A 23349-nucleotide genomic window follows, 5' to 3' on the forward strand; every position below is an offset into this window, starting at 1 on the left:
CAGGCAAATCAGGGATTAGGAGATGGGAGATCCATAATATACCAGGGAGTAAGCAGGAGCAAGGTCAAACATAGCTCAGGTCTGGGTCACAAGAAACAGTGCAGGACGATGGAACAAAGCAGGAGTCAAAAGCTAGGATGAAGTCAGGACCCAAACAGCAGTTTCACAAAGATACCAGCAGCTGCAAGCACAAACGAACTTGCACCAGTCTGTAGGAAAAGGCAGTCTTAAGAAGGCCAGAAACAGGTGATCATGATTCTGATCATGTGATGAGGGCTTAACCCCTTGCAGGGAGAAACTGTCCAGGTATACGAGCAGCACCTCTAGTAGCAGAGAGGTACTGGAGGCAAAATTCAGACATAAAAACAGAATCCTAACATAGCCCCCATTTAAAGAGTGAATTCCAGATGCTCCACAGACAAGGAAAAAGTAAATTGAGAAAAGTCAGAATCATATATTAGAATCGGGCAAGTCGCTGTAAATTCGTCATTGATTTCCACTGGATATCCAAAGGCAAGAAAATATATAGACATGCTGAGTAAAGCTGAGACCCAGAAGCCCTTCTTTTTTACCTCCATTTCCTTTTATAAGTATTTTTGGGAAACACAGGGCTTTTCAAATTGGACAACACATACAGGTAATTCCAAGGTTGAAGTACTTGTTCGTATAGTGGATGGCACAGACGAACTGCAGCTTGGGTCTGCAAATGATGGGGAAAAATCTTTAATTACTGTATCAGTAAAAACTAGTGTATTTGAAGAAATGGAACTCTGGTCTCAATAAAGGGGGCTACTCATTCCAGAGCTTTTTCTGTAAAATTTGACAACAGGAAATCTATTTGTTTTTGTTGGTTATAGAAAAAGTCTGGCAGATTTGGAAAAAAGGATACACAGAACTTTATAAGGGCATACAATTGTGCCAGGTCCCCATCAAAAGTAGGTGGTTGAATTTCTGGTTCAGAAAGCAAATGAGCAGTCTGAGAGGAGTCCCCCTCTTCGATGGCAGGACAGGAGTCCCCGACTGGAACGAAAGGACAGGAGTCCCCAAATGGCAAGGCAGTACAGGTAGGATTAAGCTTGGAAAGAGCATATAGTTCAGATTTAAATTGAGCACATCTCTCTAGGGGTTTGGGCTGAGCACACTTGGCAGAAGGCCCAGGCTGGCGACACTTGGCAGAAGGCCCAGAATGGCCACACTTGACAGAAGGCTTGGGTTGAACTCTGTGGAAAGCCCGGACTGGGCACACAACTTGGTGGAAGGCCCGGACTTTGCACACAACTCAGCAGGCGGCCCAGACTAGACACACAACTTGGTGAAAAGCCTGGACTAGACACACAATTCAGAATTTACAGCACAATAAGGCACCTGTGACTGAACAGCTCTATGAGAGACCTCTGACCAGATAGAGCCATGAGGCATCTCTGGCTGAACTGTTATATGGTGCAGCTCTGGCTAAACAGTTCTATGAGGCACCTCTGACTGAATAGCACTTTGAGGCACTTCTGATTGAACAGTACTTTGAAGCATTGACCGAATAGAGCCATGAGGCATCTCAGGGTGTGTAGTTCTATGAGGCAGGAAGATCCGCAATATACCAGGAAGTAAGTAAGAGCAAGGTCAAACATAGCCGGGGTCTGGGTCACAAAAAACGGTGCAGGATGATGTAACAAAGCTGGAGCCAAAAGTCAGGGAGAAGTCAAGATCCAAGCAAGAGTTTCACAAAGGCAGTCTTAAGAATGCCCGAAACAGGTGATCCCGATCTTGATCTGATGATGAGGGCTTAACCTCTTGCAGGCAGGGAGAAACTGTCCAGGTATAAGAGCAGCACCTCTGGTAGCACAGAGGTACTGCAGGCCAAATTCAGACATTAAGACAAAATCCTAATAATTTTATGGGTGTATGGGGAGGGTGCATAAGGGAGGTGGTATCACTGACACACCTCTGGCAATGTAAGGGGTAAGAAGGCCCCCTTCCATCTCCTCTAAACTTGTTCATAGCAATGAAAATATTGCAGATGCTATATAGTGCACTATATTGTGGCAGAAATGTACTGGCAGCACAAACGAGGCAATAATTCTATCAAGTGCTTTGTCGGCTGTCAGATGATTCTATAGTTATAACAGTAATCTAACATTTTCTCTCCACACTCAGTTATATAATGGGAAACTATCTAATCTACCAAGTAATGGTTATATGGGACCTAAATGAGGCCTCCACATGCCTGTGGCCGGCGTATATCCTCTCCAGGGCATCCCGCCGCCCCCCAACCCATTGGTTGGCTACAGGAGAGGAGTTACCTTGAACCTTAAAGCTGCAGGTACCATTTGTTGTCCCTATCCCTGAGTTTAAGGACGTTCCGCTTAGGGCTTCACTTGTCATAAACTGCAGATTGAAGAGTCCTAACCTCTGTTACCTTACCTGGGGGCTCGTCCAGGATTTGAACCCGGGACCTCTCGCATCTCGATCAGTCCTCCTAACTCTCTTGTCCTGGCTCTCTCCCCTAGTTAGTACGACCCTTTTTTGTGTCTCCCCCTTCCCTTTAGGTTGTTAGCTCTCATGAGCAGGGCCCTCTTTCCTTGTGTGCTCCTTCTACTGTTCCTTCACCCTCTGTTCCTCTTGGCCTGCTTCGCTAGCCCTGTTTTACCTGTTTTATTAAGCTTCGGCCTTCTTCCTGCTGATTTCTACCATCCCTTTCACTATCTGTCAGATATAATCTGATTTGCTTTACCCATGCACCTGTGTTTGTATATATTTGTGTATCATGTTGTGTCTTGGTTCTGTTTTCTGTATATGTAATGTACGGCGCTGCGGACCCTTTGTGGCGCCTTATCAGCCAAAGATAATAATAATAATAATAATAATAATAAATTCATCTGTGCCATCCCAACACTATCTTCTATTTATAAAAAAAAACCTCTACACTGGAGGTTTTTGTATACATCATGGGCCTGAATCATTAAGGAGAGCAAAGCAACAAAAAAGGAGCAACTTTGCACATTGGCAAAACCATGTTGCATTGGAGGGGAGGTAAATTTAAAATGTGAGGACAGATTTACAGTTGGGGTAGGACATGTCCTAGATCAACTTTGATTTTCAGTGTAAAAATAAAGCTATCAAGTATTTGTGTGCTACATGAAAAAGTAGCCAGTACTCTCCTTATGTGCAAAACAATAAACTAACTTGAACCCCTTGCATTGTAATATGGTTTGTCCAGGATCATACTTACACCTTCTTTTTGCCTTGCTCTCCTTAATCATCATCAACATTTATTTCTATAGCACCAGCAGCTTTACAATTGGGATATAATGACTTAGGCCCCATTTATATATATATATATATATATATCACACCATCATCATCATCATTTATTTACATAGCGCCAACATATTCCGTAGCGCTTTACAATTTGGGACAAACATAGTAAACTAATAAACAAACTGGGTAAAACAGACAAAGAGGTGAGAAGGCCCTGCTTGCAAGCTTACAATCTATTGGACAATGGGAGTTTGACACATGAGGTTAAGTCTACATTTGCAGTCGGCCCAGCCAGACTGCAAAGGTACAAGTGACTCATAAGCTAGATGGCCCTGTCACACAACAATGTTGGTCAAGGTGTAGTTGTATAATGGGTGGTAATAGGGTAACATAGTGAGGTTAAGAGGGTGGTTGAGGAATATTATAAGCTTGACTGAAGAGGTGGGTTTTCAGAGAACGCTTGAAAGCAAAGCTTGTGGCTAAGTGGATAGCACTTCTACCTCACAGTGCTGGGGTCAGGAGTTCAATTCCCAACCATGGCCTTATCTGTGTGGAGTTTGTATGTTCTCCCCGTGTTTACGTGGGTTTCCTCCAGGTGCTACGGTTTCCTCCCACGCGCCAAAAAACATACTGGTAGGTTAATTGGCTGCTATCAAAATTGACCCTAGTCTCTCTCTCGGTCTGTCTGTATGTGTTAGGGAATTTAGACTGTAAGCTCCAATGGGGCAGGGACTGATGTGAATGAGTTCTCTGTACAGCGCTGCGGAATCAGTGATGCTATATAAATAAATGGTATATATATATATATATATATATATATATATATATATATATATATATATATAATTTTAAGTATATCATGTATTTAAGTATGTAAACATAATAAGTGTAAAGGTTCATGGCTTGCTGAGACCTTCATATTCCTGTGCTAAGTTGTTGTTTCTTCCTTTATTGGGCTGCAATTAGTCCACAGCGAACGTAAGCCTGCATTGAGGTCAAGTAAAATATTATTGATTAATGTGGAAATATGGAGAACTAGTCCTAAGTGTTACACATTCCACTAAAGGGACACAGGCTTTGACAAGCCTGGAATATCATGCCTTAGACACTTCTACTGCAACATCTGAAATACCTGAAAACATTTGTCCAGTCTGCTTCACTGGTATTTTCCTCTGGTGTTTAGAAATTGGAGAGGGGGAGGACTTTAACTAGACAGATGTGTCTTAGGAAACTGAATTAAATGCAGAAAGGGGTGGGAAAGGGATAAAGGGATTACAGGGGTAACTCTGGCATGAAAGCAACACCCCTGCATTGATGATTGGTCCTTTCTTCTGGGTCTGACAAAACATAAACATCTGATAGAGCAAGGAGCTAGCAGAGTCCAAATCATCAGATTGGGGTAGGTGTGCGCTAATCTGTGGTACCCAATGTATACCAAATGCATTCATGTGCTGTAAGGATAAATCAGAGTAGTTAGTAATACTGTAGGTATCTACCAGTTTCCAGCACCAAAGTTATTTAGAAATGTATAAATTGTATCTTACAGCTTGTGAGTTGACAAATATAACTGTATTGCTACTTTTACTATTTTGTGTATATCTTGAGTTGTTGCTATTTTATAGACTGCTGTTTAAGATATAATGCATTGAAGGAATAGAATATACCCTTATGATAAACACTTATTGCAAATTGTGATGTTTATTAAAAAACAAACAAACAGCATGATCATCTCAGTATAATACATCAAAAATTGTGAAATGACAGTTGCAAATGTTTCTTGTTAAAGACTATTGAGTTTATGTATCAAACAAAAACTTGGGACATCTATGTGTTAATTTTCACAAAATGTATCAAGGTAAAATTATACACTGATTAATGGGAATTTTTTGTGAAAACTCTTGAGCAAACATTTACCAGTAGAATTCCACTGGTAAATGTTTGTTCAAAAATTTTCACAAAAAAAAAATCCTATTTTTTTGTGAATAATAATTATTATTTCTTTTGCTACTTTGATTCATTAGAAATTGTTTTTTTTATCTGTATAGGTAACTTTGCTTTTCCTCTAAATATTCATTAAAGTGCAAAAATATTATTTGGTTAGGTTAGTTTTGTCAATGTATTTGTCAACAAATAGTGAATAGATAGATAGATAGATAGATAAATATGGCAATCATTATTAAACATTGTATTGCACTGTATTGTATATAACCATATTAGCCAGGAGACACTGCATTGTTAAAACTCCACATTTCTAATACCAGAATCATTGTTTATATGTAAGCCTCCTTTTGTAAAGATGTGTCTGCCTGTCAAGTACATGAGCATGTATGTCAGAGGCAGTTAACATGTGGAACCACAAGTGCCAGCATTCCCAGCCAACCTACATGCTTGTCTTCACCAGACTCCAGCTGGTGTCATGAGACTTGTAGTTTGACAACAGCGACAAAGACACGGATGTAAGTAGTGTATAACTATTCTGGTCCAGAAGGACATTCTTATCTATATAAATATTTTTGCTATGGATCTTAAACTACAATTTAATTATACTTGATTTCTCTGCATTCTGTGTATAGAAATGTGCCATAGTTTTTGTGCTCCCAGATATATCATGAAAATTTCAGTTTTATTTGTTTTGAATGGAATTAGGTGATATGTTAAGTACGAAAATACCACTTACCTGTACAGGTCCCGTATTGTCGCTAAGGGGTATCTATAGAAAACTGCGGGTTTGAAAAAGTGGAGATGTTGCCTATAGCAACCAATCAGATTCTAGTTCTTATTTATTTAGTACATTCTACGAAATGACAGCTAGGATCTGATTGGTTGCTATAGCAACATCTCCACTTGTTCAAACCTGCAGTTTAGTAAATATACCCCTAAGAGTCTGAGCTGGAGGTCATCTCTCCTGCTCAGGATAGGATTTTTAAAACTGCAAGCAGCACAGTTAATCATACTAACCCCTGAGCTCAGCAGTTTGAAAAAAGCCCATCCAGAAACTTTATACAGGTAATAATAAAAAGTGGGGATAGTCGAAAAGTGTGCAACCCCTTTTATATAAAAATAGTATCTAAGTCAATTTGCTTTCTACTCCCCAAGATATGGCAGACAATCATTTATCCTGGGATTGAAAATGTGGGGTGGAGAGGGGTGGGGGTATAGGGCTGCTGAATCACCATTCAGTCTTGCCTTTATATCTGCTGCTCTATAGATTATTATTATTTATTTATTTATTTATTTAGAGGCAACATATTATGCAGCATTTTGCAATAATAAAATATAATTCAAGTACATTAGTCCCAGCCCCGGTAGAGTTATTTTTTAATGCTCTTTTCTGAGCTGGGCTACGCGGAGTGGGCACATTAGCCGGACCGCGCAGGCTCAGGAGAGGCCCCTGCTCTGCCCTTTTGGGAGCACAGAGGGGGTTTCTGCAGGCTAGAGCGGCATCGCTGCACCCCTACCCACATTTCAAAGCACTGTTCCACCCCTGCTAACATCACACCACCCAACAGACCCCATTTGGGCAAGACAGTCCCATTTTGCAGACCCCCAAAATTGACATGGTCCTGCGACAATGTGGATATGGGCGTGGTTTGGGTGGAGCTGGGTGATGTTAGGGTGGATCCAGGTGGGGGCTTATTTGTGTATTGATTTTGTGTCTCGTAGTTGCATGTACCTTAGGATATCTGGCTGGGGCTTCAGTAACTATACGCCAGCTCAAGTTGATGATGATGACTGCTGTTTAAGTTAAATGATTGAACAAATAAATAATTAAAACTCTATACTTAGGTTGGTTAAAGCTAATGAATTGGGACAATGAGTATCCCCCACAAAAGTCCAACCAGCACCAGACTATACCAGGCCACAGTAGGATTCCCTGTCTGAATGTGCTTTAGCGTCAGCCTCAGACTAGCTAACAGGGGGCTGAATTCACTAGAGAATCTGGGCCACAAAAAAACATGAATCATGGAACTTCAAATCTCATCAAGTCCTGGCAGCTATTAACTGCTTGGGCATGCTGGTGCTTGTAGAACTACAAGGGCCAGCATGTCCTGGCATCCAGGCTGCCTGGTCATTACTGTGTGTACGCTCACACTCCTCGTCCGACTACACCCACAGTGGACGTGCAAAGCTGATGTCCAAAGGCAAATATGGAGAGAAGTGCGTGGAATACACCACTAATAACCTCCAAATTAGCCTGGACACGGAGAGCCCAAGTGTATATCGCGGTGCAGAATTTCCTAATTATTGCTGTGTGTTGCACTGGTTTATTTATACATCTCCCTTTATATGTGTATTTACGTTTGTGTGTTTTTGTATCTTCTCAGACCCAGTAACTCTCCCTCCTGCTGGGGGGTCCTGGCAGGGTCTTGCATCCAGCATATGGGGGCGGGGGATCCTGGCAGGGTCTTGCATCCAGCATATGGGGGCGGGGGGTCCTGGCAGGGTCTTGCATCCAGCATATGGGGGCAGGGGGTCCTGGCAAGGTCTTGCATCCAGCATATGGGGGCGGGGGATCCTGGCAGGGTCTTGTATCCAGCATATGGGGGCGGGGGGTCCTGGCAGGGTCTTGCATCCAGCATATGGGGGCGGGGGGTCCTGGCAGGGTCTTGCATCCAGCATATGGGGGTGGGGGGTCCTGGCAGGGTCTTGCATCCATCATATGGGGGCGGGGGGTCCTGGCAGGGTCTTGCATCCAGCATATGGGGGCGGGGGGTCCTGGCAGGGTCTTGCATCCAGCATATGGGGGCGGGAGGTCCTGGCAAGGTCTTGCATCCATCATAAGGGGGCGGGGGGTCCTGGCAGGGTCTTGCATCCAGCATATGGGGGCGGGGGGTCCTGGCAAGGTCTTGCATCCAGCATATGGGGGCGGGGGGTCCTGGCAGGGTCTTGCATCCAGCATATGGGGGCAGGGGGTCCTGGCAAGGTCTTGCATCCAGCATATGGGGGCGGGGGATCCTGGCAGGGTCTTGTATCCAGCATATGGGGGCGGGGGGTCCTGGCAGGGTCTTGCATCCAGCATATGGGGGCGGGGGGTCCTGGCAGGGTCTTGCATCCAGCATATGGGGGTGGGGGGTCCTGGCAGGGTCTTGCATCCATCATATGGGGGCGGGGGGTCCTGGCAGGGTCTTGCATCCAGCATATGGGGGCGGGGGGTCCTGGCAGGGTCTTGCATCCAGCATATGGGGGCGGGAGGTCCTGGCAAGGTCTTGCATCCATCATAAGGGGGCGGGGGGTCCTGGCAGGGTCTTGCATCCAGCATATGGGGGCGGGGGGTCCTGGCAAGGTCTTGCATCCAGCATATGGGGGCGGGGGATCCTGGCAGGGTCTTGTATCCAGCATATGGGGGCGGGGGGTCCTGGCAGGGTCTTGCATCCAGCATATGGGGGCGGGGGGTCCTGGCAGGGTCTTGCATCCAGCATATGGGGGTGGGGGGTCCTGGCAGGGTCTTGCATCCATCATATGGGGGCGGGGGGTCCTGGCAGGGTCTTGCATCCAGCATATGGGGGCGGGGGGTCCTGGCAGGGTCTTGCATCCAGCATATGGGGGCGGGAGGTCCTGGCAAGGTCTTGCATCCATCATAAGGGGGCGGGGGGTCCTGGCAGGGTCTTGCATCCAGTATATGATGCCCTGATGCCCGGCATTCTGTTGAATGTCATTGTGCAATGTCTTTGTTTTAAATCTATTGATTGCCCCACGTGTGTGACCATGCACCGCAGTAAATATACGGAGACTAGGATTATAGTTAACCTACTGTATGCTGGTCAATAATACATTGTAGGACAGTATATGGCTATAAATGCATTTGGTAGTAATGATTCATTAGGGAAATGGCTGCAGCCAAATTTGTATCTGAGTGTCTGTCTGATGGGTTTGGTCAGGGTGGTTGTGGAGCTCTATTACCCAGATTCTCTGCACTCTGTTATAGAATTTAAGGAGTACTTAAAAGATCATTAATGCCATTACGGTCTCCTTAACACTAAGAGGCTCCAATATAACTAAGGTGCCCCTAATTCCTGTTTAGGTCACATTTCGGCTTTACTTAAAACTTCAAGGAGAAGATATGCAAATAATATGTGCTAACACAAAAGTAGCCATTCTCTAAACTCTTAGCCTAACATAAGGTTGAAGAGATCACCTAAACCAGTTATTATAGCTAATAACAGGCATTTTAGTAACACAATGGGAGGAATTAAAGTAGCCACAAAGTGTCTCGCGGACATTCCGGAGACACTTTGCGGCTGAGTTTTTGATAGAAATGTCTGCTCATTTTTCCTTGCGCCCCCATAGAGGTGCAAGGAAAAATGAGCAGGGATATCTACTGTAGTATCGGAAAAAGTGTGCAGCTGCGATCTATCCCCGAACATCGCAGCTAATTGAATCACACCTATTAAGTTCAATTAGATGTATAAATAAATATATTTATATATGTAAACCATGCTTAAGCATGCACATGAAATAAATAAAACATGATATATATATATATATATATATATATATATATATATATATATATATATATGTGTGTGTGTAATGGTGGAAGTGGGCTGGTTTGGGGTGGTATACCATAATGCCATGTCTCCTACTGCCTTCATTGTAAAACTATCAAATTCCATTCACTTACATTCCCATTACATTTTTTATACCGCCACTTCTAAAATTCCACTTTGCACACTGTATATGTATGTACTCCCAAAAACATACTGGTAGGTTAATTGGCTGCTAACAAATTGACCCTAGTCTGTCTGTCTGTCTGTGTGTGTGTGTGTTAGGGAATTTAGACTGTAAGCTCCAATGGGACAGGGACTGATGTGAGTGAGTTCTCTGTACTGCGCTGCGGAATCAGTGGCGCTATATAAATAAATGATGATGAATGTATGTATATATTTGTTTTGTTTATAAACCCACATTATATAATATATTATATATAACGCTGTCATGTTGCAGACTATTCCTATACTATATTGTTATGTAAGTAACATTTGTGCATCTGTCCCCCTCTCCATCACTCTCATCCTCTACAACTTTTCTGCGGGGAACAGCTGGATCACTGTTACTTGTGTTTATCTTAACCACCATCTCAGTTCTTCACTCCAGACCTCCCTAAGTGCTTAATACATGTTAGTTTATTTTTTAACAGTAGTTGTAGGGTAAACACACTGCTATTATCAACAGAGTAATACTTAGAGACCTTTCACACATGCTTAAAAATTAATATTTGGTAAATATTTGGCACGTTGTAAAACATTGTGATAAACGCTACACTGTGATGGGTAAACATTCTCATGTTAGAGTTTACGCACATCTGTAATTGTTATGTAATATAAAACACAGATTTAGTTTAAAGATGTATCACTGGGCTAAGATAGAATTTGGGAATTTGGGCACTTGCTATTCAGGATTAAATAAAATTTTAAAAAAATCCTGCTGCACCAGATTGGATCTAAAGGATAATTTTCTATGTCCATTTCCTCTTTGTATGATGCAACCAATCAGATTCTAGTTATCATTTCTTTAGTACATTTTACAAAATGACAGCTATAATCTGATTGGTTGCTATAGGCAACATCTCCACTTTTTCAAACCTACAGTTTAGTAAATTATACCCCAAAGAGGTTTCTCTACGTGGTGCCCAGGGACAAATATAATGGTCATTATATTAAAAGTTTCATCTTTATTTCAGTTTGATTATAATCCTGTAATTTTATACTGGGAAGTCCAATTAAAACCAATGATAGATGATTAAAAGTAAAGTAGGGTATACCAAGAAAATATATTGGAAACTTCCCAGTTATATCTTTATTTATTTTCTATATAATTGATAAGAATACTTTTTTATCCTAAATGATATGTATCTTATTTTAATATGGTCAGCATAATAGACTGTTATATACAATTATTTGTTGCACTGTTATGATAGAGCCTTGTATCACAACTCAGAAGGTACGTACCCTTCTAATTTCTAATTACAGCTTTAATATCATGTAAATCACTTCTAACATTTAGCAACTGTTGCAATAGAAGTGGTTGTAAACTATCAGGAACTAGACCAGCAATTGGTAACCTGATAAACTCCGGGGGCTGCCCTCATAATCATCATCATCATTTATTAATATAGCGCCACTAATTCCGCAGCGCTGTACAGAGAATACATTCACATCAGTCCGTGCCCCATTGGAGCTTACAATCTAAATCCCCTATCATACACAAACACAGACCGAGAGAGACTAAAGTCAATTTAATAGCAGGGGAGAACATACAAAGTCCACACAGATAAGGCCATGGTCAGGAATCAAAATCATGACCCCAGTGCTGTGAGACAGAAGTGCTAACCACTTAGCCACCGTGGAGTACATACATAAGTGTTCAAATTGCAATTATCAACAGATCCTAACTGGATGCAATTGGGACTGTGTGAAACTACGACTTTATAAGTATTGAAAGTAGAAAGAGCGTAGTTTTCGATATTTTTCATTTATTTCTGTACACTGGAGCAAATTCTCCTAAAAATTGCATACATCAGTCAATCCCTTTACCCGCCAAGGTTGTGCAAATCTAGTTATATTTCCTATTGGAGCTTACAGTCTAAATTCCCTAACACACACAGACAGACAGACAGAAACACAGACTAGGGTCAATTTAATAGCAGCCAATTAGCCTACTAGTATGTCTTTGGATTGTGGGAGGAAACCGGAGCGCCCGGAGGAACCCCACGCAAACACGGAACATACAAACTCCACACAGGCCATGGTCGGGAATTGAACTCATGACCCCAGTGCTGTGAGGCAGAAGTGCTAACCACTAAGCCACCGTGCTGCCCTCTAACCTTTTTATAAACAAGTGTTACCAGCTATAACAAACATCTGACAATAAAGCAGGATGGAGCTGGGGCCGCAGGTGAACGCTTGAAGGGCCACATGTGGCCCTAGGGCCTTTATGTTGCCTTCACTGAACTAGACAGCGTGAATTATTTCCAAGTCTGATACATTATTTCCACTGAGAGTCTTCTGATGTTCTCTCCCTTCCCCTTCTCATGAAATTCAGGTATTTGATAAATGAGAGAATCTCTACTGACAATTAACTTAAGATGGGCACACACTTATGCAATTATCATGCAGATCACACAATAAACGAATGTTTGGTCAGATACTGTGTACGCTCCCACGATCATGCTCAACCGTACCAAAGCACATCGCATCTAGTGATTTGCTTGTCTAATCTTCTTAAAAATCTCGATCAACGATGAAACGATGTCGGGCAAATGTGGAAGTGTGTACACACTTATAACCAGCAGTGCAGGCAGATTTATAGAGTGTGCACAGTCACAATCTTTTCAGCACATGCTTATGAGAGATGAAGATTACAGATCTGAAGATAAGTTGTGGACTTTCAGTAGTCAGTGAAATCGTTACAGAAATTGCATCTGAAGTAAGATTGCATAGGAGTGTACCCGGCTTAAACTGTAAACTCTTTTTGGCTGTCCCTGCTCGGCCATACCTAGCATCCTCTATCCCTGATCTGTCGCTGATCTAATTATCACTAATTATTTCCATTCATCTGATGTTCTCATATACACATCTGTATACCTCTTCCTGCACTAAAATATAGATGGGGAAATTTTAAAGGAAATAAATATAGAAAATAGATATCATCATCATCATCATCATCATTTATTTAGCAGATTCCGTAGCGCCTTACATTTGGGAATAAACAGTAATAAAACAATACTGGGTAACACATACATACGTAGAGGTAAGAGGGCCCTGCTCGCAAGCTTACAATCTATGGGACAATGGTTTGATACACAGGGTAAGTGCTACATCATATTGAATATTTGTCCAATATAGAAAATAGATTTAGAATATAAACGTAGGTATACGCTGCTTTACATCACATATTTCATTATTATACACTACTTTATCATATTTCGCTGGTTTTAATTGGAAGTTATAGTATAAAATGTCAATATAGGATAGGATTTCAATCAAATTTAAATAAAGATGAAAGATTTAATACCATGAACATTAATTTTGTCCCTGAGCGCACAGCGCAATGAAATTTATAGTACATATAGCTTTAGTTGTGCATGTCAAACCATTCACACAGACTTCATACCTATTTATAAAACACGGATTTAGGCTAAATCCACATTTTTTTAAGCGTGTGTAAATGGGAATTTATATGCTGTTTTGATGTACATACTTTGTATGCAAGCTGTCTGATCATGTTTAAGTCAAAACATGTTTTGGCAACCAAAATATACAAGCTTATTTAATAAGGCAATGGAAAATCTAAGTGTAAACATCTTCATCTTTGTTCTTAGGAGCTAGCACAATTCAGCTTAGGAGCACTTTTATCCTATTTGCAAATGACACTTACTTAGCATTATCTCTATGCCTTTTCCACTGCTTATTTTTGAATTGTTTAAGTTGTTAATTGCATTAATGGCTACTTTATTTTTACTAAAAAAATGTCAAATGTTATGGGGTTCATTTAAAGTTGGTTGCATTTACACCCTGCACTAACGATGGAAAAGAGATTGAAGGCCTCATTTAGAGGTGGACGCAATTTATACTGAAATCGTAAGTGTACATTGCATCCCGTAATTTACACAGTATTTAGAGTGGCAGGGATCTTTAGATTTGTTCGACTTAGAATACTGTGCAAATTGCACAAACACGCCTGTTTATCTGCTGTATGGGCCGTCGTGCAAGTGTATCATGCACAGCGCTCTGTATAATATTTAAAAAAAAAAAAAAAAATGTTCTTTCCCCCCCGAAACAGCACAAGGGTTTGTTATGCTGTTTGGGAGAGGGTGCACAACTTTTTTTTACAATTTAATTTTTTTTGCTTGGTTCTTTCTTACCCCAAGGTCTTTTGCACCAGCTGAAAGCACCCACAAAATTGATTATATGATTGCATGATTATAAACTCCCGCCCCACGATAGTGTAGAGAGATCTCGTGATGGCGTTAGTAAATGCTAAAGTCGCACTACCCTATTCGTAGACAGTATAATAATGAATGAATTATCATATACACAAGAGGGAATATTGTCTTGACAGTTATTAATTAATGTGAAAGTCGCATTTTCAATATAAAATCTAATTAAATACAAACACAAATGCACATTAAATTCAACTAAGATCAATACAAACATCAGTTGTTTTACACTTTATAAACCAAATAGGAATCTTCTTTCCATTACTGTGTGTGCTCTGTGCATCAGTTGTACATACCATAATTTATACGTTTACTTTACTAAGAGCTTTAGAAACCTCTACATGTCTAGATGTTATGTAAATATAACTTCCTCTAGCAATAGTGACCTGATCATTACCCGACAAAGTTTATACTTGAAATATTTAGTAGTAGTTAAAGTAAATAAACAAATTATAGTATATCTATGTGAACATTACTACGCCTTAACCTTAAATCATGTTATTTAATTCATGTGCTTAGTTTTGATTTGTTTGGTGTACTAGGATGATTTATGTATTAGACGATGTCAACAAGAGCACACACAATTTATTGCCCTCTATACAGACATCTATACATTGCGCCTCTGACTGACACAGACCTGGCCACTGGACATTGTCATAACACAATTATATTGCATTCTATACAGACACAGACACCACACCTCTGACTGACACAAACCTGACCGCCGGACATTGTCATAACACAATTATATTACATTCTATACAGACACAGACATTGCACCTCTGGCTAACACAGACCTGGCTACTGGACATGGTAATAACACAATTATATTACATTCTATACAGACACAGACACCACACCTCCAAATGACACAGCCTGACCACTGGACATGGTCATAACACAACTATATTATATATTATATTCTATAGAAACACAGACATTGCACCTCCGACTCACACAGACCTGGCTATTGGACATGGTCATAACACAATTATATTACATTCTATACAGACACCACACATCCGACTGACACAGCTTGACCACTGGACATTATCATAATACAATTCTATTACATTCTATACAGACACTGCTCCTCCTGTAGTGACCCTTAGGGGAGAGTACCACACAAGCGACAAACCTCTTTTGCAAGACCACTAGAACTTACCAAAGATCTGAGAGATCACTATGGAATACTACCCCGTCTTCTAACCCGGCAGACCAGCAGCTGAACCTCCATCTGATCACTCTACTTCTCCCTAAGGAAGAAACAGAGGTTAGGACCTGGGCCTACTAGAAAGGACTGTCCGAGGTTACAGCAAGGAGTAGAAACATTTACTCAACCCCGCCTGCTGTCACCTCGTTTTGTTCTTGCCAAGGACATGGGACTACGAGTATTTGTGACCGGGAACAGTCCCATCCCAAGTACTCTACTCACTCCTTGGTGAAGGCCTAACCGGAAATAGGAATCGAGAGCTATACTCACTCCAAATTCCGGTCCCTGCTCTCCTGCTCCTGTCCGCCACCTACGGAAGAAAGAATACAACACAGACTCCCTATAATCTACGGATGAGGCTAGAATGTACCACCCACGCAACGAGCACTAGCTAACAACAGGCGCCCTGACCCTACAACTACTAATGGTCGGGTAACGCAACTTTGTAGGTACTGGGTGTAGTGTACTCCCTAAACCATCTCCCTCTACCTACAGGGAACACTAGCCAGTGTTCGCCTTCTACTCCGGGGCTAACCCTAACCCTCACCCAGGTCGTACTGAGAAGACTGTCTTCTTTCTACGGGGTCACTCACAGAATCCCAAGGACCAGTTTCCACCTGCATGACCGGGGCTCACTGGAGCAATGCGCCACTGGGGTGGCAGCTTCTGCTCGGAACCATCAGTGACCATTGGTGGAACTCGAGACGGTCGCGTTCACCCTAGTGGAAACACCGCCCCAATCCTGAACCCTGCCGGATCTCAGACTGGTACACCCAATTGGAACCACGGGACGCACCCCTGGAACTCAAAAGGGCTGTACTGCACTGCCAGTGAGATGCCCAATCACTGCCTCAGATATTTCTTGTAACCCCAGGAACCTACGGGATGGGAAAACTACCGTGTGTCCTAACCCTTACTGCATGTGTGCTCTAACTTACCCCTTGTCCCCTCAGACACAGAATCACAGGATTACAGTAAGGAAACAAGCGCCTACCTTTAATGGGGGCCTGACATCTTGCACCTGAAAAGAGACTTACACTGCACAACCAAACACAATACACAATGCTATATTTCACCACACAGGCTCAATAGCACGCTGCTACTGTATATGGAAGGCGGACAATGGAAGGCACTTAACTCCACTACCTAACAAGACGGTTATGTAGAACAGTAACAGGAGTCTTTTGCTCAACTGTTATCTCAGGTCTATTGCCTGATGTTAACCCTTTCATGCCACACTACACCTCTAGGTCTTGCGCCCTGTCCTAACTCAGGGCTCTGATGCCCACTCTAACGCTAAGGGCCGGGCTCCCTGCCTCTGTCTACTGGGGCCTTGCTCCCCTCTCTAACTACAGGGGCTTGTGCCCTCTTTATTGGGTCTTATGCCCTTCCTAACTATGGGCTTTAAGCCCAGCTAGCTTGGGCCTTGTGCCCCAGTAATGGCATACTGATACCTAACGGTGCCAGGGCCTTGTGCCCCTTAACTGTGCCACGGGCCTAGTGCCAGAAGTGTCCCAGGGCCTTGTGCCCTTATTGAGAGTATAGGGGTGCGGACGGGGGCCAGGAAAAAATGGTGCCCAGGAGGGCCTTACCGGTCTACTCCATCTTCAGGGATCTTCTCTTGGATCCTCCCCAGCCGCCGCTGTCTTCTGATGTTGATCACGCCGGTCTTCCACTAGTAGAGTAGCTCCTAGCCCTGACAAGGGCTCTCTGCCGCTGCGGTTCTCTCTAGCCATCTTCTTATCTTCTCTTGATCGCACAGCTCTCTGCCCAACGTCTTCTCTCCTTGCTCTCCGCCGTCGGACTGAAGATGCCGGCGCGCTGATAGTGATTACAAATGCATCCAGCAACCAACAGAAAGGGGAGGGGGTTGTACTGACATTTATCCAATATTGAAGAACAGGGACAATGTCAATGACTAATTTCAGGTGTCAAATCCTCAAAACCAGGGTCTGACTCAGGGCAAGTTGCCAGCAGGGCTGTTATCAGGGGTGTACGGGTGTACTGGTGTAAGAGGCCCGGAGTTACCAGGGGGCTCGCTGCCCAGTGATGCGGTAGCGACATTATCTTCCCTTTCGTATTCTCAAAATTACCAGCCTGGCTAGCGGAAGCTGCTCTGCCCATACCACTGACATCCGCTAAGCCAACAACACAGGGACTGACGGCTGCAGATTGTCAAGTGATGGCTGCCTGCATTGCTGCAATAACAATCTGTATTGTTTCCGCTCTTTAATTCAGTCTCACTAGTGACAGTCTGAAAGAGTCTCAAGGAGTATCAATCTGTACGTTTAAGTGGGCAAGTGATGGAGTTTGAGGGGCTGGCATGTAGGAGGTCTGATGGGCATGTAAAAAGCATGTGGGTAGGTCTAATGGCATATCAGGAGGTCTGATGGACATGTAAGGGACATTTGGGAAGGTCTGTGGGGCAGGTTGGGAGATTTGAGGGGCATGTAAGGAGCATGTGGGGAGGTTTTTGAGGCTTGGGGGGAGGTCAAATGGCTTGTAATGAACATGCATGGATATCTGATGGGCATGTAAAGGTCATCTGGGGTAATCTGATGGAAGGTGAAGATATCTCTTTGCCATGTAAGGGGTATTTAACACTCTCATTTGCAGATTATGCAGATTAGAGGAAAGGGTGGTGACTATTTAAGAGAAGGCAAATGTGTCCTTGGACAAAACAAAGGGGGAGAGTGTGTATGACTTTGGGGGGAGGGGTGCTGCCTGTTTCTTTTGTACTGGGCCTCACAATTTCTGATGGAAGTCCTGGTTGCCTGTTATGGACTGAGGCAGTGATTACCAAGCATTTGTAATCTCGAATAAAGTGTCAGGCAAGGGTGGAATAGTGGCCTCATAGAAAAACTTGAGTAGGGGCCTAGCAAGGCCACAATAACCTCAGAGACCCATCTGAAAAGACCAGATGGGGCCTCTTCAGAGCAGAGAGAGAGCTTTGGAAAGTGCTGCGGTGTCTTCAGTGGGCGGGACCCAGAATTGCCTGGCTCCCCCTGCATGCACGGTAGTTCTGCCACTGATCTCAGTTGTAGATACATTTACTCTCAACACGAAAAATATACTTGGCTATAAATATTGTGTGATGTAGTGCAGAAAGAATTGCACTATGTTATTTATGCTACCAGCAAGTCTTAGGCAACATAGGTCTAACCAGTACAATGGTTGTTGTCCTACAACTCCCAGCATGCTTTGCCCAAAACTGTCAGTTTTAACAGTAATCATTAATTCTATAAAGCCAGATACTGCCAAAATCATTTCTTTCTGTCAACGCATTTTAGTTACGTTTATACTACATCTGTTTTAATACTGTTCTATATTTTTACAAATATTCCTGTAATATATACATATCTTTTACATTCCTTCCATTCACAGCATGACCCACAGCACCAGCATGTGTTCGTCTACATTCCCATCTTGTGCATATTTTTGTCATGGATTTGCATGTCCACTTACACCAATAATCTTCTTGTCCAATTTTCCTTTGTGTTATCTATGTTCCTGTTGTAGCAATGATGTATTGATATTATCTCTGTGCTGCAGGGAAACTTTGCCATCAATCACAAAGGACAGTAATGCTTTTAACCTCTGCTCTCCATAGCGAAGGGCTTATTTATGAAGACCTAAACCACGTGAAAACTCCTTTTTCTACATGGCTTAGGCATTTGTAAGTACAATGTTAGTTTAAAAAAGCCTAAATCTCCTGCATTAGGCAAAGTACTGCATTAAACCGCAGTCCCCATAATATTCAATGGTAACTGTGGTCTGGACAATTTTATCAGGTTCTGAAATGCCTAGCTTTAGACTTTTGGTTGCGCAGTTGCCATTTGTGTTAAACAGGACATTGGAGAACAGCAACGCTGCTGGAGAGGGATCCGAAGATCCCTCTCCTGCCGTGCTCTTCCCATAGGAACTTCAAATGGCACTAGCCATAGGATCATCAGCCACAGGATCTTCCCCCAGGATCTTCAGATGGCATCATCCATAGGAAAATCAGCCATAGGATATTCCCATAAGATCTTCAGATGGCATTATCCATAGGATCATCAGCCATAGGATCTTCCCATAGGATCTTCAAATGGCACCAGCCATAGGATCATCAGCCACAGGATCTTTCCACAGGATCTTCAGATGGCATCATCCATAGGATCATCAGCCATAGGATCTTCCCATAGGATCTTCATATGGCATCATCCATAGGATCATCAGCAATAGGATCTTCAAATGGCACCAGCCATAGGATCATCAGCCACAGGATCTTACCATAGGATCTTCAGATGGCATCATCCATAGGATCATCAGCCATAGGATCTTCCCATAAGATCTTCAGATGGCATCATCCATAGGATCATCAGCCATAGGATCTTCCCATAGGATCTTCAAATGGCACCAGCCATAGGATCATCAGCCACAGGATCTTTCCACAGGATCTTCAGATGGCATCATCCATAGGATCATCAGCCATAGGATCTTCCCATGGGATCTTCATATGGCATTAGCCAGAGGATCTTCAGATGGGATCCGCCATAGTGGGCCTGATTCATTAAGGAAAGTTAAGCAAAAAAAAAATTCTTACCTAAGTTTTCTGGACAAAATCATGTTACAATGCAAGGGGTGCAGATAAATTTATTATTTTGCACATAAGGATATACTGTCTGTTTTTTCATGTAGCACACAAATACTTGATAGCTTATTTGTACACTGAAATTTAAAGTTGATCTAGGACATATCCTACCACAAATATAAATCTGCCATCACATTTTAAAATTACCTCCTCCTCCAATGCAACATGATTTTGCCTTACTTACTTTTGCTTAACTTTCCTTAATAAATCAGGCCCAGGATCATCAGCCATTGGATGTTCCCATAGGATCTTCAGTTGGCATCATCCATCCGAATTTCCTATGGGAAGAACATGGCAGGAGAGGGATCTTCGGATCCCTCTCCAGCAGCGTTGCTACTCTCCGATGTCCTGTTAAACACAAGTGGCAACTGCACAACCAAAACTGATGGATGCGCAGTAAAAAGCTCCGGGTCAGAACCCGGAGTCTGCCTTAGAAAAGAGTCATCTCAGGGACAGCCTCATATCAGACCCGCTGTCCCGACATGACTTGTTTATTAAATTGCCACGAAAAGTCATCTGTCATTGTTTTGCGAAGACAGAAGATTCAATAACCCAATGATTCTTAAATAGATCTCTAAGTGAAAAACATGATCAGCGGCACTTGTACAATTAGATGTAGATGACATGACAGCTTGATCTGTATGGAGGATTACATGGGGAATTCCTACATAAATCATTCAGACTTCAATGTGGGGGAGAAAACAATCCCAGTGCCAGAAAAAATAAATACAAGTGTTAAGTCATGTGTATGAGAAAAAATACTTGGTAAAGAGTAATTCATTTCTTCCCAGTTACAGCAGCTATTTGGATATGTTATTTGGCTTTGGTGCATAATGACTATAATCTGCTATAAAATCCTATATAGATTGACTTGGCCGTGATGCACAAAACTAAACTCAGTCTTTGCAACATCTGTCAAGCAGTGTCACACTCATAGCCATGGTCAAAACCACCAAACCATTTAACAAAGAAGGAAGAAAAAAAAAATCATAGTTAATAGCTTTTAGGAAAAATTCCTCACGACTATATAAAAGTCATTAGTCATTGAACCCATTCCAGTGCCTACATAAATCTTTCCATAGTATATAATCACCCGCTGCCACACATGTTGTCCTGATGTGTGATACAGACCAAATTTCAGCTTAAGATTTACAGACTGCAAATCCCACAACCCAATTTCATTAGAAGATGCAGCAAATCCATCAATCCAAATACAATGCAAGAGTCTCTGAGTACACAGGAAGATGCATCAATCCTCTCTATCTTTATTTATTTGTCCTCTTTGTGGAACAGTTGTGCATGTGCATTATGAGGGTGCTGAAGAAGGCTGCTGCAGACAACTGCACACACCCCTCTTACTTTTGGTCATTAGGGCACCAGATCAAGACACTATTTTAAATCCCTTTGTATTGATAATGATACCAGTACCATAGAAAGTGTCAAAAGTAATGAGGAAGGTTACAATGAAGCACAATAAGCACAATACACACAGTGGCTTAGTGGTTAGCACTTCTGCCTCACAGCACCGAGCATGAGTTCAATTCCCGGCCATGGCCTTATCTGTGTTGAATTTGTATGTTCTCCCCGTGTTTGCGTGGGTTTCCTCCGGGTGCTCCAGTTTCCTTTCACACTCCAAAAACATACTAGTAGTTTAATTAGCTGCTATCAAAATGACCCTAGTCTCTGTGAGTGTGTATGTTAGGGAATTTAGACTATAAGCTTCAATGGGGCAGGGACTGATGTGAGTGAGTTCTCTGTACAGTGATGCGGAATTAGTGGCGCTATATAAATAGCTGCTGCTGATGATGATACACAGTGTTAGACTGAGTAAGCACTATACAAAATTTCTCCCGATGCGATATTCTTTACGATTTTACTAACAACTGAAGAAAAAAAAAAGTCCTGATCGGCAACGAAATTCATTTACCGTCAGATCTGTGCTCTTCATCTGTCATAACCATCGGCTGAAAAGATCATGACTCTGCACACTCCATAGAGAGTTATGGACACTGCCGGTCCTGAGTGCATACACACTGCAGAATTGGAACGACATTGTTCAATCGCTGAACGAGATTTTTAGTCCAGTTTCATCGTTGGAGCGTAGACACTAATGGGATGTTGGGCAGAACGGTTGTTTATAGTGTAATTGGTCCACTATTTGGCTGAAAGCCTTGTCGCATGTACCCAGCCTTACTAATAGAAATAGATGAAAGGGACTTCTTGTTGCCACACATAAGTACATGTCCTTTAATGGTAATAAACAGAAGTAGTAGTAAATGTGAAAACAGGGGAAGGACAGGGGTTGCTGGTCAACGGATGACGCTCTATGAGTAATGTCTGCTCAGTTCATCCCCGGCAATTGTGAGTTGTTATAGTAACACAATGGATTCTATGTCTTATGAAATTTAGGTGTCAGTGTACATACACTTGAATCATATTCACTAGAATCATTCAATCAATTAAATTATTTATCCAGGTGAACACTATTGATCAAGCTTATTTGCAAGGTGGAGTAACAATACACTTATACAGACATATAAACAGAGGATGCAGGAGTACAATAGCACAGGTCCACCTACACTAGACAGGACAAATACAAGTGCATTTGGTTTCAGGTAAAAGACAGTCTATAGCTTATGCATAACAATGGGGCAGCAAGTCATTAAGATATAGTAAAGCCATTAGTGTCCAATAAGGAGACAGTCAAATGCTACAAATTAAGTATACATAGACTGTGTGAAAGGATCATGGGAGAGACATAACAGGAGAGCGGGGCAATCGGTTGGGAAGAGGGGGTCTGGAATTGGGATAATCATACAGGGGAAGGAAATTAAATACTGTAAGTATATATGGAATAGGTAACAGAGGGAAAGTGACATTTAGAGCAATAGATAGTTAGGGACAAGTTATGAAGTGATGCAAGAAGGGTGAGAAAATAGGGAGGTTGTAGAAAAGGGGTGGACAGTGCTAACATCATTGAAAGCAGTCGCAGGCTTCTGTAATGTATGTAATGTAATGTGTAAAACACAATAACACTAAGGAGTTCTCAGTTTCAGTGATTTATCTAGCACATTCCAGACTGAGAGTTAGGCTGAGAGTTAGGCTGGGTACACACTGCAGGGTTTTCACCCAATCATAGGGTAAACGACCGTTCAACCCGATATCACATTAGTGTGTACACTGCAACAATGAATTTGATTTCATAAACTGATTAAAAATCACTAGAACCGATGGGCAAATTCTGCAGTGTGTATGCTTTCAGAACCAACACTGTAGGCAGATCTCTATAAAGTTTTCAGCCCATGGTTT

At 42.3% G+C, this 23349-nt stretch overlaps 1 protein-coding gene across 1 annotated transcript in view; it reads left to right on the top strand.

Annotated features, from left to right (window-relative positions):
• The first annotated feature begins 4549 nt into the window (after positions 1-4549).
• LOC142099077 (tenascin-N-like) overlaps positions 4550-23349 on the top strand; it is a 67716-nt gene continuing 48916 nt past the window's right edge. Inside the window, exon 1 of the mRNA XM_075182177.1 lies at positions 4550-4654. The gene's annotated coding sequence lies outside the window, so the exon portion shown is untranslated. The remainder of the gene's footprint in view (positions 4655-23349) is intronic.

This window comes from Mixophyes fleayi, chromosome 8 (assembly GCF_038048845.1).
Source record: "Mixophyes fleayi isolate aMixFle1 chromosome 8, aMixFle1.hap1, whole genome shotgun sequence".
NCBI lineage: Eukaryota > Metazoa > Chordata > Amphibia > Anura > Limnodynastidae > Mixophyes > Mixophyes fleayi.